Raw genomic sequence first — 19,751 nt, 5'->3', positions numbered from 1 at the left:
TACCGGTGTGTAGCTGTGTGTAGCTGTACCAGTGTGTGTGTAGCTGTACCGGTGTGTACCAGTGTGTAGCTGTACCGGTGTGTAGCTGTGTGTAGCTGTACCAGTGTGTGTGTAGCTGTACCGGTGTGTGTGTAGCTGTACCAGTGTGTAGCTGTACCAGTGTGTGTGTAGCTGTACCAGTGTGTAGCTGTACCAGTGTGTGTGTGTGTGTGTAGCTGTACCAGTGTGTGTGTAGCTGTACCGGTGTGTAGCTGTACCAGTGTGTGTGTGTGTGTAGCTGTACCAGTGTGTGTGTAGCTGTACCGGTGTGTAGCTGTACCAGTGTGTGTGTAGCTGTACCAGTGTGTGTGTAGCTGTACCAGTGTGTAGCTGTACCAGTGTGTGTGTGTAGCTGTACCAGTGTGTAGCTGTACCAGTGTGTAGCTGTACCAGTGTGTGTGTAGCTGTACCAGTGTGTGTGTAGCTGTACCAGTGTGTAGCTGTACCAGTGTGTGTGTGTGTGTGTGTAGCTGTACCAGTGTGTGTGTAGCTGTACCAGTGTGTAGCTGTACCAGTGTGTGTGTAGCTGTACCGGTGTGTAGCTGTACCGGTGTGTGTGTGTGTGTAGCTGTACCAGTGTGTAGCTGTACCTGTGTGTGTGTGTGTGTGTAGCTGTACCAGTGTGTGTGTAGCTGTACCGGTGTGTAGCTGTACCAGTGTGTGTGTAGCTGTACCAGTGTGTAGCTGTACCGGTGTGTAGCTGTACCAGTGTGTGTGTAGCTGTAGCAGTGTGTAGCTGTAGCAGTGTGTAGCTGTACCAGTGTGTAGCTGTACCAGTGTGTGTGTAGCTGTACCAGTGTGTGTGTAGCTGTACCAGTGTGTAGCTGTACCAGTGTGTAGCTGTACCAGTGTGTAGCTGTACCAGTGTGTGTGTAGCTGTACCAGTGTGTGTGTGTGTAGCTGTACCAGTGTGTGTGTGTGTGTGTGTAGCTGTACCAGTGTGTGTGTGTGTAGCTGTACCGGTGTCTAGCTGTACCAGTGTGTGTAGCTGTACCGGTGTGTAGCTGTACCAGTGTGTAGCTGTACCAGTGTGTAGCTGTACCAGTGTGTAGCTGTACCAGTGTGTAGCTGTACCTGTGTGTAGCTGTACCAGTGTGTAGCTGTTATACACACTTCTTACTGTCTTCTACTATCATGCACTTTGCTTTAATCTTCCGTGCCTATATTACTACCTACTATACTAACATGTCTCTACTACTACTCTGCACTCAACACTGCAGCACCCAAGTTTCCACACTGTTTGATGAACATTACTCAGCTGGTAGAGTTGCACCCTTCCTTCCTTCCTGCTGACTTGTCGTGCAGAACTTGGTCAAATGTAAATATCAACACTGGTTGAAGCCCGGACACGGGGACGAGGACGGGATGTGACCACGAGCCTCTACTACGTCTCCGTTACTAAACTCTTGGGATGCAGAGTCAGTGTGACAACAGTCACGTTCTCCCTCACTGTACTTTAGGACTGAGAGCTGCGGCGGCCTCTACTTAATGGTCAACCAGCTCAGAGACGGCAGTTACAGTTAGACGGTCAGAGGAACATTATCCAAGCTGGACGACACACACAGACAGACACACAGCAGTACAGTTAGACGGTCAGAGGAACATTATCCAAGCTGGACGACACACACAGACAGACACACAGCAGTACAGTTAGACGGTCAGAGGAACATTATCCAAGCTGGACGACACACACAGACAGACACACAGCAGTACAGTTAGACGGTCAGAGGAACATTATCCAAGCTGGACGACACACACAGACAGACACACAGCAGTACAGTTAGACGGTCAGAGGAACATTATCCAAGCTGGACGACACACACAGACAGACACACAGCAGTACAGTTAGACGGTCAGAGGAACATTATCCAAGCTGGACGACACACACAGACAGACACACAGCAGTACAGTTAGACGGTCAGAGGAACATTATCCAAGCTGGACGACACACACAGACAGACACACAGCAGTACAGTTAGACGGTCAGAGGAACATTATCCAAGCTGGACGACACACACAGACAGACACACAGCAGTACAGTTAGACGGTCAGAGGAACATTATCCAAGCTGGACGACACACACAGACAGACACACAGACAGACACGGACACACAGACACACACGGACACACACACGGACACACAGACACACACACGGACACACACACACACACACACAGACAGACATACACACGGACACACAGACACACACACAGACAGACACGGACACACAGACACACACACGGACACACAGACACACACGGACACACACACGGACACACAGACACACACACGGACACACACACACACACAGACAGACATACACACGGACACACAGACACACACACACGGACACACACACAGACGGACGCACACAGACACACACACGGACACACACACACAGACGGACGCACACAGACACACAGACACACACACGGACACACACACACATGGACACACACCCACGGACACACAGACACACACACACACGGACACACAGACACACACGGACACACAGACACACACACACACACGGACACACAGACACCCACGGACACACAGACACACACACACACACGGACACACAGACGCACACGGACACACAGACACACACACACACACGGACACACAGACACACACGGACACACACACACTGTAGACAGACGGATACACACACACACAGACAGACACACACACACACATGGGGACACACACACACGGACAGACACGCACACGGGCAGACACACGCACGGGCAGTGTGAACAGCTACGACGACACGATACAAGCATGTAGTTGATTTATGAAAAGTGTCCCACGGTGCCTCTCTAACTTTGCATGTTTTATAACGAGGCTATCTCTCTGATTGAACGTTATCCCACAGTGTTCATTCATTACAGAATGATGTACCTTCCCTGGTCGTTGATGATTGACACTAGTGGGGCCGTTGGGCTGGAGGTTTGTGTCGGTCGGACGGTGTGTCAGAGGCCACGTGCTTCACCACGTCTCACTTCACGATGTTTGTACGAGGGCCGCGCCGAATAGTTCCAAGTAGGGCTGCAACGATTAGTCGACATAATCGACGATGTCGATTATAAAAAATCGTTGATGAGGAATTGTTGCGTCGATTAGGCATTAAAAAAATAATTATTATTATTATTATAATTTTAATTTTTTTTTTATTTTTTTGCACTACCTATCTTTGTGAAAGTGGCTTCTCAGCTCTGGTCCAGCTGAAGACTTCTTAGCTTAACATAACAGACCGACAGTAAGTTTGGGGAACTAATGGGATAACTGGGGATGTTGTTTGGTCCTGACAAGAGTCTCAAAGCAACTCTGAGGTCATGCTCAATGTCCAATCTGTTCCTCTGCTCTGTCTTCAGCTGGACCAGAGCCGAGAAGCCACTTTCACAAAGATAGGTAGTGCAAAAAAAAGTATTTTCTTTTATATATAATTGTTTTTCGATTAGTCGACTAATCGAAAAAATTATCTACAGATTAGTCGACTACCAAAATAGTCATTAGTTGCAGCCCTAGTTCCAAGCTTCATTCATAACGGTGACATTCAAATTCTAAATCAACACCAGAAAGAAAAGAAATAAATGCATGCGTCTATTCATTCAGTTTAAACCAATGGGTTCTTTCTTCACAGTTGCAGATAAAGATTAGGCTACACTAATATTATACTATTATAGTCTCTCCCAGAGTTCTGTTTTTTCCCTTTTTTTCTTTATTTAGTTACAGTTTTGTTTTGTCACAGTTACAACACCCTGAAGAAGGCCATGTAGGCCGAAACATGTCGCTATTAAAAAACTTTCTAAATAATGTAAGCCAATTAATAAAGGCATTTTAAAATTGTAGAGCTGCCTTGGATCTCAACTTTTCTTCTATACTATTATAGTATATGACTCGTCATAAAAATGTAAATAAAACATTTATCATAAATGATGTAGCCTGATCTGCATCCGCTCGGCGCTCCATCAAGACGTCACCATCACTCTCGTACCAACCGTTGCCCTTATTGGATTATTTATGTTGACGACACTGACGAGTTATATTCATTAAAGAAAGTTGATTTAATAACAAAAAAAATACTAATTTAATCAGATTAATCACTTTATTCAAATGGACGATTTAGTTTGAGGATATTTATATATAAAAAAAAATATATTGATATATTATCGGCCACTGCCATCGGTAAATTTGATCTTATCGACCGATAGAGGCCGATTGCCGTCAACAACAATGCTCGAGGTTCGAACCCATCAATTAAGATTAGAATGCCAAACGTAACGAACAAAGGTCCGAACGTTTGGGCTGCTCAGCCCTAGAGGAGGGATGAGGTCAGCGGCTCTGTTTAGGACCGCATGGAGGGATGAGGTCAGCGGCTCTGTTTAGGACCGTGTGGAGGGATGAGGTCAGCGGCTCTGTTTAGGACCGTGTGGAGGGATGAGGTCAGCGGCTCTGTTTAGGACCGCGTGGAGGGATGAGGTCAGCGGCTTTGTTTAGGACCGTGTGGAGGGATGAGGTCAGCGGCTCTGTTTAGGACCGTGTGGAGGGATGAGGTCAGCGGCTCTGTTTAGGACCGCGTGGAGGGATGAGGTCAGCTGCTCTGTTTAGGACCGTGTGGAGGGATGAGGTCAGCGGCTCTGTTTAGGACCGCGTGGAGGGATGAGGTCAGCGGCTCTGTTTAGGACCGTGTGGAGGGATGAGGTCAGCGGCTCTGTTTAGGACCGTGTGGAGGGATGAGGTCAGCTGCTGCTCTGTTTAGGACCGCATGGAGGGATGAGGTCAGCAGCTCTGTTTAGGACCGCGTGGAGGGATGAGGTCAGCTGCTGCTCTGTTTAGGACCGTGTGGAGGGATGAGGTCAGCTGCTCTGTTTAGGACCGCGTGGAGGGATGAGGTCAGCGGCTCTGTTTAGGACCGTGTGGAGGGATGAGGTCAGCGGCTCTGTTTAGGACCGCATGGAGGGATGAGGTCAGCTGCTGCTCTGTTTAGGACCGCATGGAGGGATGAGGTCAGCTGCTGCTCTGTTTAGGACCGCATGGAGGGATGAGGTCAGCTGCTGCTCTGTTTAGTGTGTGCTCTACGGCCCTGTCGCTCTGTGACGCAAAAAAACCAACACAAAAAAACGAACGCAAAAAAACGAACTAACTAAAACGAAAACAAACGAAAACGAACAAAAAAAACCACAAAAAAACGAACACAAAAAACGTGCAAACTAAAACAAAGGCGAACGCAAAAAAACGAACGCAAAAAAAGAACGCAAAAAATTTAACGGAAATAAATTGGCAAAAAAACGAACTAACTAAAACTAAAACGAACGAAAAAAAAACGAACGCAAAAAAAGAACGCAAAAAATTTAACGGAAATAAATTGGCAAAAAAACGAACTAACTAAAACTAAAACGAACGAAACTAAAACGAATGCAAAAAAATGAGAACCAACACAAAAAACTAACACAAAAAAACGAACGCAAAAAACGAACTAAAACGAAAACGAACGAAAACGAACAAAAAAACACAAAACGAAAAGAAAAAAAACGAACGCAAAAAACATGCAAACTAAAACAAAAGCGAACGCAAAAAACTAACGCAAAAAAAGAACGCAAAAAATTTAACGGAAAAAATTTGCTAAAAAAACGAACTAACTAAAACGAAAACGAACAAAGAAAAAAACGAACGCCAAAAAATGTACGCAAAAAACTAACAAACAAACGAACGCAAAAAAATTAGAACCAACACAAAAAACGAACACAAAAAAACTAACGCAAAAAAACGAACTAAAACGAAAACGAACGAAAACGAAAAAAAAAAAAAAAACGAACAAAAAAAACACACAAAAAAACGAAAGAAAAAAACGAACGCAAAAAACGTGCGCAAAACAATTTGCGCAAAAAAACGAACGAACTAAAACAAAAACGAACGCAAAAAAACGAACAAAAAAAAGCGAACAAAAAAAACGAACGCAAAAAAAATTGGCTAAAAAACCAACGAACTAAAACTAAAACAAAAAAAACGAACAAAAAAAACAGTAAGAAAAACTGTTTAGGACCACGCGGAGGGATGATGTCAGCGGCTCTGTTTAGGACCGCGTGGAGGGATGAGGTCAGCTGCTCTGTTTAGGACCGTGTGGAGGGATGAGGTCAGCGGCTCTGTTTAGGACCGCGTGGAGGGATGAGGTCAGCTGCTCTGTTTAGGACCGCATGGAGGGATGAGGTCAGCTGCTCTGTTTAGGACCGCGTGGAGGGATGAGGTCAGCTGCTCTGTTTAGGACCTCGTGGAGGGATGAGGTCAGCTGCTCTGTTTAGGACCGCGTGGAGGGATGAGGTCAGCGGCTCTGTTTAGGACCTCATGGAGGGATGAGGTCAGCGGCTCTGTTTAGGACCTCATGGAGGGATGAGGTCAGCGGCTCTGTTTAGGACCGTGTGGAGGGATGAGGTCAGCTGCTCTGTTTAGGACCGCATGGAGGGATGAGGTCAGCAGCTGCTCTGTTTAGGACCGCGTGGAGGGATGAGGTCAGCTGCTCTGTTTAGGACCGCATGGAGGGATGAGGTCAGCTGCTGCTCTGTTTAGGACCGCGTGGAGGGATGAGGTCAGCTGCTCTGTTTAGGACCGCATGGAGGGATGAGGTCAGCGGCTCTGTTTAGGACCGCGTGGAGGGATGAGGTCAGCGGCTCTGTTTAGGACCGCGTGGAGGGATGATGTCAGCGGCTCTGTTTAGGACCGCGTGGAGGGATGAGGTCAGCGGCTCTGTTTAGCACCGCGTGGAGGGATGAGGTCAGCGGCTCTGTTTAGGACCGCGTGGAGGGATGAGGTCAGCAGCGGCTCTGCTTAGGACCGTGTGGAGGGATGAGGTCAGCGGCTGCTCTGTTTAGGACCGTGTGGAGGGATGAGGTCAGCGGCTCTGTTTAGGACCGCATGGAGGGATGAGGTCAGCAGCTGCTCTGTTTAGGACCGCGTGGAGGGATGAGGTCAGCTGCTCTGTTTAGGACCACGTGGAGGGATGAGGTCAGCTGCTCTGTTTAGGACCGTGTGGAGGGATGAGGTCAGCTGCTGCTCTGTTTTAAGACCGCATGTAGGGATGAGGTCAGCTGCTCTGTTTAGGACCGCATGGAGGGATGAGGTCAGCGGCTGCTCTGTTTAGGACCGCGTGGAGGGATGAGGTCAGCGGCTCTGTTTAGGACCGTGTGGAGGGATGAGGTCAGCGGCTCTGTTTAGGACCGTGTGGAGGGATGAGGTCAGCTGCTGCTCTGTTTAGGACCGCATGGAGGGATGAGGTCAGCAGCTCTGTTTAGGACCGCGTGGAGGGATGAGGTCAGCTGCTGCTCTGTTTAGGACCGTGTGGAGGGATGAGGTCAGCTGCTCTGTTTAGGACCGCATGGAGGGATGAGGTCAGCTGCTGCTCTGTTTAGGACCGCGTGGAGGGATGAGGTCAGCTGCTCTGTTTAGGACCGCGTGGAGGGATGAGGTCAGCGGCTCTGTTTAGGACCGCGTGGAGGGATGAGGTCAGCTGCTCTGTTTAGGACCGCGTGGAGGGATGATGTCAGCGGCTCTGTTTAGGACCGCGTGGAGGGATGAGGTCAGCGGCTCTGTTTAGCACCGCGTGGAGGGATGAGGTCAGCGGCTCTGTTTAGGACCGCGTGGAGGGATGAGGTCAGCAGCGGCTCTGCTTAGGACCGTGTGGAGGGATGAGGTCAGCGGCTGCTCTGTTTAGGACCGTGTGGAGGGATGAGGTCAGCGGCTCTGTTTAGGACCGCATGGAGGGATGAGGTCAGCAGCTGCTCTGTTTAGGACCGCGTGGAGGGATGAGGTCAGCTGCTCTGTTTAGGACCACGTGGAGGGATGAGGTCAGCTGCTCTGTTTAGGACCGTGTGGAGGGATGAGGTCAGCTGCTGCTCTGTTTTAAGACCGCATGTAGGGATGAGGTCAGCTGCTCTGTTTAGGACCGCATGGAGGGATGAGGTCAGCGGCTGCTCTGTTTAGGACCGCGTGGAGGGATGAGGTCAGCGGCTCTGTTTAGGACCGTGTGGAGGGATGAGGTCAGCGGCTCTGTTTAGGACCGTGTGGAGGGATGAGGTCAGCTGCTGCTCTGTTTAGGACCGCATGGAGGGATGAGGTCAGCAGCTCTGTTTAGGACCGCGTGGAGGGATGAGGTCAGCTGCTGCTCTGTTTAGGACCGTGTGGAGGGATGAGGTCAGCTGCTCTGTTTAGGACCGCGTGGAGGGATGAGGTCAGCGGCTCTGTTTAGGACCGTGTGGAGGGATGAGGTCAGCGGCTCTGTTTAGGACCGCATGGAGGGATGAGGTCAGCTGCTGCTCTGTTTAGGACCGCATGGAGGGATGAGGTCAGCTGCTGCTCTGTTTAGGACCGCATGGAGGGATGAGGTCAGCTGCTGCTCTGTTTAGTGTGTGCTCTACGGCCCTGTCGCTCTGTGACGCAAAAAAACCAACACAAAAAAACGAACTAACTAAAACGAAAACAAACGAAAACGAACAAAAAAAACCACAAAAAAACGAACACAAAAAACGTGCAAACTAAAACAAAGGCGAACGCAAAAAAACGAACGCAAAAAAAGAACGCAAAAAATTTAACGGAAATAAATTGGCAAAAAAACGAACTAACTAAAACTAAAACGAACGAAAAAAAAACGAACGCAAAAAAATGTACGCAAAAAAACGAACAAACTAAAACGAATGCAAAAAAATGAGAACCAACACAAAAAACGAACACAAAAAAACGAACGCAAAAAACGAACTAAAACGAAAACGAACGAAAACGAACAAAAAAACACAAAACGAAAAGAAAAAAAACGAACGCAAAAAACGTGCAAACTAAAACAAAAGCGAACGCAAAAAACTAACGCAAAAAAAGAACGCAAAAAATTGAACGGAAAAAAATTGCTAAAAAAACGAACTAACTAAAACGAAAACGAACAAAGAAAAAAACGAACGCCAAAAAATGTACGCAAAAAACTAACAAACAAACGAACGCAAAAAAATTAGAACCAACACAAAAAACGAACACAAAAAAACTAACGCAAAAAAACGAACTAAAACGAAAACGAACGAAAACGAACAAAAAAAACTAAACGAACAAAAAAAACACACAAAAAAACGAAAGAAAAAAACGAACGCAAAAAACGTGCGCAAAACAATTTGCGCAAAAAAACGAACGAACTAAAACAAAAACGAACGCAAAAAAACGAACAAAAAAAAGCGAACAAAAAAAACGAACGCAAAAAAAATTGGCTAAAAAACCAACGAACTAAAACTAAAACAAAAAAAAAGAACAAAAAAAACAGTAAGAAAAACTGTTTAGGACCACGCGGAGGGATGATGTCAGCGGCTCTGTTTAGGACCGCGTGGAGGGATGAGGTCAGCTGCTCTGTTTAGGACCGTGTGGAGGGATGAGGTCAGCGGCTCTGTTTAGGACCGCGTGGAGGGATGAGGTCAGCTGCTCTGTTTAGGACCGCATGGAGGGATGAGGTCAGCTGCTCTGTTTAGGACCTCGTGGAGGGATGAGGTCAGCTGCTCTGTTTAGGACCGCGTGGAGGGATGAGGTCAGCGGCTCTGTTTAGGACCTCATGGAGGGATGAGGTCAGCGGCTCTGTTTAGGACCTCATGGAGGGATGAGGTCAGCGGCTCTGTTTAGGACCGTGTGGAGGGATGAGGTCAGCTGCTCTGTTTAGGACCGCATGGAGGGATGAGGTCAGCAGCTGCTCTGTTTAGGACCGCGTGGAGGGATGAGGTCAGCTGCTCTGTTTAGGACCGCATGGAGGGATGAGGTCAGCTGCTGCTCTGTTTAGGACCGCGTGGAGGTTGAGGTCAGCTGCTCTGTTTAGGACCGCGTGGAGGGATGAGGTCAGCGGCTCTGTTTAGGACCGCGTGGAGGGATGAGGTCAGCTGCTCTGTTTAGGACCGCGTGGAGGGATGATGTCAGCGGCTCTGTTTAGGACCGCGTGGAGGGATGAGGTCAGCGGCTCTGTTTAGCACCGCGTGGAGGGATGAGGTCAGCGGCTCTGTTTAGGACCGTGTGGAGGGATGAGGTCAGCAGCGGCTCTGCTTAGGACCGTGTGGAGGGATGAGGTCAGCGGCTGCTCTATTTAGGACCGTGTGGAGGGATGAGGTCAGCGGCTCTGTTTAGGACCGCATGGAGGGATGAGGTCAGCAGCTGCTCTGTTTAGGACCACGTGGAGGGATGAGGTCAGCTGCTCTGTTTAGGACCACGTGGAGGGATGAGGTCAGCTGCTCTGTTTAGGACCGTGTGGAGGGATGAGGTCAGCTGCTGCTCTGTTTTAAGACCGCATGTAGGGATGAGGTCAGCTGCTCTGTTTAGGACCGCATGGAGGGATGAGGTCAGCGGCTGCTCTGTTTAGGACCGCGTGGAGGGATGAGGTCAGCTGCTCTGTTTAGGACCGCGTGGAGGGATGAGGTCAGCTGCTCTGTTTAGGACCGCGTGGAGGAGGGATGAGGTCAGCAGCTGCTCTGTTTAGGACCGCGTGGAGGGATGAGGTCAGCTGCTCTGTTTAGGACCGTGTGGAGGAGGGATGAGGTCAGCTGCTCTGTTTAGGACCGCGTGGAGGGATGAGGTCAGCTGCTCTGTTTAGGACCGCATGGAGCAGGGATGAGGTCAGCTGCTCTGTTTAGGACCGCGTGGAGGGATGAGGTCAGCTGCTCTGTTTAGGACCACGTGGAGGAGGATGAGGTCAGCTGTTCTGTTTAGGACCGTGTGGAGGAGGGATGAGGTCAGCTGTTCTGTTTAGGACCGCATGGAGGAGGGATGAGGTCAGCTGCTCTGTTTAGGACCGCGTGGAGGGATGAGGTCAGCTGCTCTGTTTAGGACCGCGTGGAGGGATGAGGTCAGCTGCTCTGTTTAGGACCGCGTGGAGGAGGGATGAGGTCAGCTGTTCTGTTTAGGACCGCCTGGAGGGATGAGGTCAGCTGCTCTGTTTAGGACCGCATGGAGGGATGAGGTCAGCGGCTCTGTTTAGGACCGTGTGGAGGGATGAGGTCAGCTGCTCTGTTTAGGACCGCGTGGAGGGATGAGGTCAGCTGCTCTGTTTAGGATCGCGTGGAGGGATGAGGTCAGCAGCTGCTCTGTTTAGGACCACGTGGAGGGATGAGGTCAGCTGCTCTGTTTAGGACCGCGTGGAGGGATGAGGTCAGCTGCTCTGTTTAGGACCGCGTGGAGGGATGAGGTCAGCTGCTCTGTTTAGGACCGTGTGGAGGGATGAGGTCAGCGGCTGCTCTGTTTAGGACCGTGTGGAGGGATGAGGTCAGCTGCTCTGTTTAGGACCGTGTGGAGGGATGAGGTCAGCTGCTCTGTTTAGGACCGCGTGGAGGGATGAGGTCAGCTGTTCTGTTTAGGACCGTGTGGAGGGATGAGGTCAGCTGCTCTGTTTAGGACCGTGTGGAGGGATGAGGTCAGCGGCTCTGTTTAGGACCGTGTGGAGGGATGAGGTCAGCTGCTCTGTTTAGGACCGCGTGGAGGGATGAGGTCAGCTGCTCTGTTTAGGACCGTGTGGAGGGATGAGGTCAGCTGCTCTGTTTAGGACCGTGTGGAGGGATGAGGTCAGCGGCTCTGTTTAGGACCGTGTGGAGGGATGAGGTCAGCTGCTCTGTTTAGGACCGTGTGGAGGGATGAGGTCAGCAGCTGCTCTGTTTAGGACCGCGTGGAGGGATGAGGTCAGCTGCTCTGTTTAGGACCGCATGGAGGGATGAGGTCAGCTGCTGCTCTGTTTAGGACTGTGTGGAGGGATGAGGTCAGCTGCTCTGTTTAGGACCGTGTGGAGGGATGAGGTCAGCAGCTGCTCTGTTTAGGACCGCGTGGAGGGATGAGGTCAGCTGCTCTGTTTAGGACCGCATGGAGGGATGAGGTCAGCAGCTGCTCTGTTTAGGACCGCGTGGAGGGATGAGGTCAGCGGCTCTGTTTAGGACCGCGTGGAGGGATGAGGTCAGCGGCTCTGTTTAGGACCGCGTGGAGGGATGAGGTCAGCGGCTCTGTTTAGGACCGTGTGGAGGGATGAGGTCAGCAGCTGCTCTGTTTAGGACCGCATGGAGGGATGAGGTCAGCGGCGGCTCTGTTTAGGACCACGTGGTGGGATGAGAGGGGGGCTTCCCACCCTCCAGAACATTTACAACAAGCGGTGCAAGGGGAAGGCTAAGAGAATTATTAAGGACTCGAGCCACCCGAACAACTGCCTCTTTGAACTGCTGCCGTCAGGCAAGCGATACCGGAGTCTTAAGGCGAGCACAGAAAGACTCAGAAGGAGCTTCTATCCCCAGGCCATCAGGCTGCTAAACGAACAATAATCGCTAAACGAACAATAATCACTATGCAACAACCATCAAATGCACACAGCACACACACCCACACGCACACACTCACTCAAACAAACAACACACTGCAGCACCCACTCTCCACACTTTAGATCACACAAACACACTTACACTTTATATTTATTGATAAAGGATTTGCACTACAACTCGTACACCTACTGTGAATTGTACCTAAACTGCACCTCTTCCATTTATGCCTTGCACTATATAGCATTGTATATTAGTACACTGCACAGTATTGTATATTGTATGGTAACTACGTCTACGAACATTGTACATATGTCTAAACTGAACACTGTGACCTCTTTTTTTACTTCTAATTTTTACTATGTTTTTATTTCATACTTATCTTGTCATGCACAGTCTCTGGAGCGCAACAGTAAGAAGCATTTTGTACAAAAGTATTCTGTACTTCTGTATGACAACTATTAAAGAAACTTGAACTTGAAACTTGAGGTCAGCTGCTCTGTTTAGGACCGCGTGGAGGGATGAGGTCAGCTGCTCTGTTTAGGACCGCGTGGAGGGATGAGGTCAGCGGCGGCTCTGTTTAGGACCGCGTGGAGGAGGGATGAGGTCAGCTGCTCTGTTTAGGACCGCATGGAGGGATGAGGTCAGCGGCTGCTCTGTTTAGGACCGCATGGAGGGATGAGGTCAGCGGCTCTGTTTAGGACCGTGTGGAGGGATGAGGTCAGCGGCTCTGTTTAGGACCGTGTGGAGGGATGAGGTCAGCGGCTCTGTTTAGGACCGCATGGAGGGATGAGGTCAGCGGCTCTGTTTAGGACCGCATGGATGGATGAGGTCAGCTGCTCTGTTTAGGACCGCGTGGAGGGATGAGGTCAGCGGCTCTGTTTAGGACCGCGTGGAGGGATGAGGTCAGCTGCTCTGTTTAGGACCGTGTGGAGGGATGAGGTCAGCTGCTCTGTTTAGGACCGCGTGGAGGGATGAGGTCAGCTGGTCTGTTTAGGACCGCGTGGAGGGATGAGGTCAGCGGCTCTGTTTAGGACCGCGTGGAGGGATGAGGTCAGCGGCTGCTCTGTTTAGGACCGCGTGGAGGGATGAGGTCAGCGGCTGCTCTGTTTAGGACCGTGTGGAGGGATGAGGTCAGCGGCTCTGTTTAGGACCGCGTGGAGGGATGAGGTCAGCGGCTCTGTTTAGGACCGCGTGGAGGGATGAGGTCAGCGGCGGCTCTGTTTAGGACCGCGTGGAGGAGGGATGAGGTCACCTGCTCTGTTTAGGTGGAAGAGAATGGGGTGAAGATGAGGAGACCGTCCATCAAAAAGCCATTATTGGGTGTTTTGAACAAATGCATTCCCAGCGGTATTACCTCTCCCCCTGTTTCAGGCCTCAGGAGAGAGAGAGAGAGAGAGAGAGAGAGAGAGACCCTCTTACTGGGGCTACAGGCTTAGCTCTCGGGAGAGAGAGAGAGAGAGAGAGAGAGAGAGACCCTCTTACTGGGGCTACAGGCTTAGCTCTCGGGAGAGAGAGAGAGAGAGAGACCCTCTTACTGGGGCTACAGGCTTAGCTCTCAGGAGAGAGAGAGAGAGAGAGACCCTCTTACTGGGGCTACAGGCTTAGCTCTCGGGAGAGAGAGAGAGAGAGAGAGAGAGAGAGAGAGAGAGAGAGAGAGAGAGAGAGAGAGAGAGAGAGAGAGAGAGACCCTCTTACTGGGGCTACAGGCTTAGCTCTCGGGAGAGAGAGAGAGAGAGAGACCCTCTTACTGGGGCTACAGGCTTAGCTCTCGGAGAGAGAGAGAGAGAGAGAGAGAGAGAGAGAGAGAGAGAGAGAGAGAGAGAGAGACCCTCTTACTGGGGCTACAGGCTTAGCTCTCAGGAGAGAGAGAGAGAGACCCTCTTACTGGGGCTACAGGCTTAGGTCTCAGGAGAGAGAGAGAGAGAGAGAGAGAGAGACCCTCTTACTGGGGCTACAGGCTTAGCTCTCAGGAGAGAGAGAGAGAGAGAGACCCTCTTACTGGGGCTACAGGCTTAGCTCTCAGAGAGAGAGAGAGAGAGAGAGAGAGAGAGACCCTCTTACTGGGGCTACAGGCTTAGCTCTCAGGAGAGAGAGAGAGAGAGAGAGAGACCCTCTTACTGGGGCTACAGGCTTAGCTCTCAGGAGAGAGAGAGAGAGAGAGAGAGAGAGAGAGAGAGAGACCCTCTTACTGGGGCTACAGGCTTAGCTCTCAGGAGAGAGAGAGAGAGAGACCCTCTTACTGGGGCTACATGGCTTAAGTTAACCGCCCTTTCCCGCGCTCGCCACAAGGATAAGTGGCCGTTTGGATACTGTGTCCACATGACATGAATCAGGCCCGGCTAGTTCCTCTCGATAGAAATGTATTGTGACAGTTTGGTTATTTATTTCATCTATATATCATCTTCCCCTCCTCTATATATACCGTCACTGTGTTATACTGACGCCTCTCCCCCCCCGTCTCTCACCCCCCCACTACCTCCCTTATTCCCCTTCTCTCTCTCTCTCCAGGTGGTGCGTTTGTGCCAGAACCCCAAGTTGGCGCTGAAGAACAGCCCGCCGTACATCCTGGACCTGCTCCCGGACACGTACCAGCACCTGCGCGTGGTCCTGTCGCGCTACGAGGGCAAGATGGAGGCGCTGGGGGACAACGAGTACTTCCGCGTCTTCATGGAGAACCTGACCAAGAAGACCAAGCAGACCATCAGCCTCTTCAAGGAGGGCAAGGAGCGCATGTACGAGGAGAACTCGCAGCCCAGGTGAGCGGAGCCTCCTCCTCCCCCGAGTTCCCAAGTTTTCAAGTGTTGTTTTATTTGTCACATATGAAGGAACATGTACGTTACAGGTTCTGTACGAGCCTCCTGGGAATGTGCTTCATACAGTAAAACAAGTCAAAAGAATAAAGACCAAACGCTATACAATATATTAGGGCCGACCCCTATTAGTCGACTAGTCGGTCGAAAGGAGCCGTAGTCGACTGGCCAACCTCTTAGTCGAATATAAAAAAAAATAAAAATAAAAAGTATAAAAAAAGAGGCCTAGAAGCGTGGCTAACGCTAATGGCACGCATACCAGAAGTTAACTGCCTAAGAAAACAGGCACAGAGGCACTGAAAGAGGATTTCACCCGTCTAATGAACACACTAGACTAGACAAATATCAAGATGTATCCATCAGTGGACCAATTGCATGCTTTTGCACAGAGGACAAGAAGCCTTCAGTCGACTCCTTCAGACATTAAGCTTCACCCCCACAGCCCAAATGGAATGATAAAAAAAAAAAATGTAAATTAAAAATAAAAAAAAAATAAGAAAATTATACATAATTTTTTTGTCGACCAATAGTCGACCAACGGCAAATTTTGGCCAATCAGTCGACCATCCAAATCCTTAGTCGGGGACAGCCCTACAATATATACAAAACTAAAGTACAAAATTAAGTACAAAATGCAAACTAAACACTTTCCTGGTTTGGGTAAAAGATAGAGGGCTTTTGGTGGGAATGTAGGACGTCTGAATCTGAAGGCTATTGGGTGATTATTTAGTTGTTCTTCTTTTGTTTTCAATCATACGACGGCAGACATTCAAAGCTTTGTTCGAATACTTCAATAGAAGCTTTGAATGTTAAAAAATTACATTCGGTGCAGCCCTATATGCAGCCTTTCGCTGTGTTCCCTCTAGGGCTGTACCGAATGCTTCGAAGCTTCGATCATAATGTTGACATTCGAATTCTAAATCAACATTTGAATTTTTTAATTTTTAATAAAAATATAATATATATATTTGTTTTGTAATATTTTTTTTTGTGTGTTGTGTGTCTATTCAATCTGTTTAAACCAATGGGGTTTTTCTTCACAGTTGCAGTTAAAGATTTAAGCTACACTAATATTATAATATTATACTATAAGACATCACCAACACTTTCATACCAACCGTGCCCTTATTGGATTATTTATGTTGACGAAACTGATGAGTTATATTCATTAAAGAAAGTTGATTTAATAAAAAAAATATATATATATATTTCTTTTTATTAATTTTTTTTTATAGACACTCGAAGCGTCGTTCGAATACTTCAATAGAAGCTTTGAATGTTAAAAAATGACATTGGGTACAGCCCTATATGCAGCCTTTCGCCCTGTCCCCCCCCCCCCCCCCCGTCTCTCTAGCTGGAGACACCGCAGCAGAAGAGAGTTGTTGTGGGTTCTGTCAGGAGAACACCTGTGGTCAGAACACCTGTGGTCAGGAGGACGACACTGAACCCCAAGCTGCCTGTCACCTTGTTTCTTCTGCCTGCATCCATATCTGCCACCATCACCCCCCCCCCCCCCCCCCCTCCTTTCCTTTGTTATTCCTGCCTCTGTGGTGTGGTGCTATCTAGCTTTCTTTCTTTCTTTGTTGAGGTCTTTCAGTGAAGCCTAAGTGCATACGTAGGCTACTTTTCATGTATACAACACGGAGCACGGTAAACTTGTTGAACTGCATTTTAAAACTGGATTTTATTTTTATGCTGGAGTTGGTCCCTTGACCGAGGTACTGGCATTACACCTGGAGTTGGTCTCTTGACCGAGGTACTGGCATTACACCTGGAGTTGGTCTCTTGACCAAGGTACTGGCATTACACCTGGAGTTGGTCTCTTGACCAAGGTACTGGCATTACACCTGGAGTTGGTCTCTTGACCGAGGTACTGGCATTACACCTGGAGTTGGTCTCTTGACCAAGGTACTGGCATTACACCTGGAGTTGGTCTCTTGACCGAGGTACTGGCATTACAACTGGAGTTGGTCTCTTGACCGAGGTACTGGCATTACACCTGGAGTTGGTCTCTTGACCAAGGTACTGGCATTACAACTGGAGTTGGTCCCTTGACCAAGGTACTGGTCATTACAACTGGAGTTGGTCCCTTGACCAAGGTACTGGCATTACACCTGGAGTTGGTCCCTTGACCAAGGTACTGGCATTACAACTGGAGTTGGTCTCTTGACCAAGGTACTGGCATTACAACTGGAGTTGGTCTCTTGACCAAGGTACTGGCATTACAACTGGAGTTGGTCCCTTGACCAAGGTACTGGCATTACAACTGGAGTTGGTCCCTTGACCAAGGTACTGGTCATTACAACTGGAGTTGGTCTCTTGACCAAGGTACTGGCATTACAACTGGAGTTGGTCTCTTGACCAAGGTACTGGTGTTACAACTGGAGTTGGTCTCTTGACCAAGGTACTGGTCATTACAACTGGAGTTGGTCTCTTGACCAAGGTACTGGCATTACAACTGGAGTTGGTCTCTTGACCAAGGTACTGGCATTACAACTGGAGTTGGTCTCTTGACCAAGGTACTGGTCATTACAACTGGAGTTGGTCTCTTGACCAAGGTACTGGCATTACAACTGGAGTTGGTCCCTTGACCAAGGTACTGGCATTACAACTGGAGTTGGTCTCTTGACCAAGGTACTGGTCATTACAACTGGAGTTGGTCTCTTGACCAAGGTACTGGCGTTACAACTGGAGTTGGTCCCTTGACCAAGGTACTGGTATTACAACTGGAGTTGGTGTCTTGACCAAGGTACTGGCATTACAACTGGAGTTGGTCCCTTGACCAAGGTACTGGCATTACAACTGGAGTTGGTGTCTTGACCAAGGTACTGGCATTACAACTGGAGTTGGTCTCTTGACCAAGGTACTGGCATTACAACTGGAGTTGGTCTCTTGACAAAGGTACTGGCATTACAACTGGAGTTGGTCCCTTGACCAAGGTACTGGCATTACAGCTGGAGTTGGTCTCTTGACCAAGGTACTGGTCATTACAGCTGGAGTTGGTCTCTTGACCAAGGTACTGGCATTACAACTGGAGTTGGTGTCTTGACCAAGGTACTGGCATTACAGCTGGAGTTGGTCCCTTGACCAAGTTACTGGCATTACAACTGGAGTTGGTGTCTTGACCAAGGTACTGGTCATTACAACTGGAATTGGTCTCTTGACCAAGGTACTGGCATTACAACTGGAGTTGGTCTCTTGACCGAGGTACTGGCATTACAACTGGAGTTGGTCCCTTGACCAAGGTACTGGCATTACTACTGGAGTTGGTCTCTTGACCAAGGTACTGGTCATTACAACTGGAGTTGGTCCCTTGACCAAGGTACTGGTCATTACAACTGGAGTTGGTCCCTTGACCAAGGTACTGGCATTACAACTGGAGTTGGTCCCTTGACCAAGGTACTGGTCATTACAACTGGAGTTGGTCCCTTGACCAAGGTACTGGCATTACAACTGGAGTTGGTCCCTTGACCAAGGTACTGGCATTACAACTGGAGTTGGTCTCTTGACCAAGGTACTGGCATTATAACTGGAGTTGGTCCCTTGACCAAGGTACTGGCATTATAACTGGAGTTGGTCCCTTGACCAAGGTACTGGTCATTACAACTGGAGTTATAAGATAAGATATTCCTTTATTGATCCCCTTGGGGAAATTCAGGCATCATAGCAGCATGGGGGGGAGGGGGCGTACAGGTAGTAAAACAACACAGTGTACAGGTAGTAAAAAAACAACACAGGCAGTGTAAACAATTTGGTCAATATGGTCAATATAATTTACTATCTGACTAGCTGAAGAAATATTCACATTATTCACAGTGCCACATAAGGTGCAGTATGCCTAAGGTAGTGTTATAATTTACTATCTACTGAGTATACATTATTCACAGTATCACGGTATCCACTGAAATATACATTATTCACAGTATCCCAGTATCCCAGTATCCACATAGGGTGCAGTAAGCCTAAGGTAGTGTAGGTTGTCCTCCTTGGGTTCCTATAAGTCCCAGGTCAATGTCTGGTAGCAGTCGCTGTCGCTGCCCCCTGTTGTGGAGCCTGGAGGCTGCTAGTCGCTGCCCACTGTTGTGGAGCCTGATGGCCGCTGGTATGAAGGACTGTCCGAGGCGGTTAGTTGAGTGTCGGGGGGGGGAATGAGTCTGTGGCTGAACGAGCTTCTCATCTTGACTAGCTCGTCGTAGAGGGGGTGGTAGGGGTTCGCCATGATGGCAGCCAGCTTCCTTATCATCCCCCTCTCTGCCATCACCTCAAGTCTAGGTAGCTCGACTCCCACCCACCTTGACCAAAGTACTGGCATTACACCTGGAGTTGGTCTCTTGACCAAGGTACTAGTGTTACAACTGGAGTTGGTGTCTTGACCAAGGTACTTGCAGAGGACGAATGAAGTAAAAGTAATACATAAACTGTGGGGTATATTAGAGGCTAGATTATTGCATTAGCAAGGTAACTTTAGGTTAATTTAAAGAAACGACAGCCTAGCCCGTACCCACCCGCCACCGACGCTCTAGTCTAGGCTAATCTGTTTTTATCACTTTAACATTCCCATGCTTTATGGATTAATGATGTTGATGCATTTTAAA

The sequence above is a fragment of the Notolepis coatsorum genome (genome assembly GCF_963971535.1).
Source record: "Notolepis coatsorum genome assembly, chromosome: 1".
Classification (NCBI taxonomy): Eukaryota; Metazoa; Chordata; class Actinopteri; order Aulopiformes; family Paralepididae; genus Notolepis; species Notolepis coatsorum.
The sequence above is the reverse complement of the archived record's forward strand: the minus strand, read 5'-3'. Positions refer to the sequence as shown.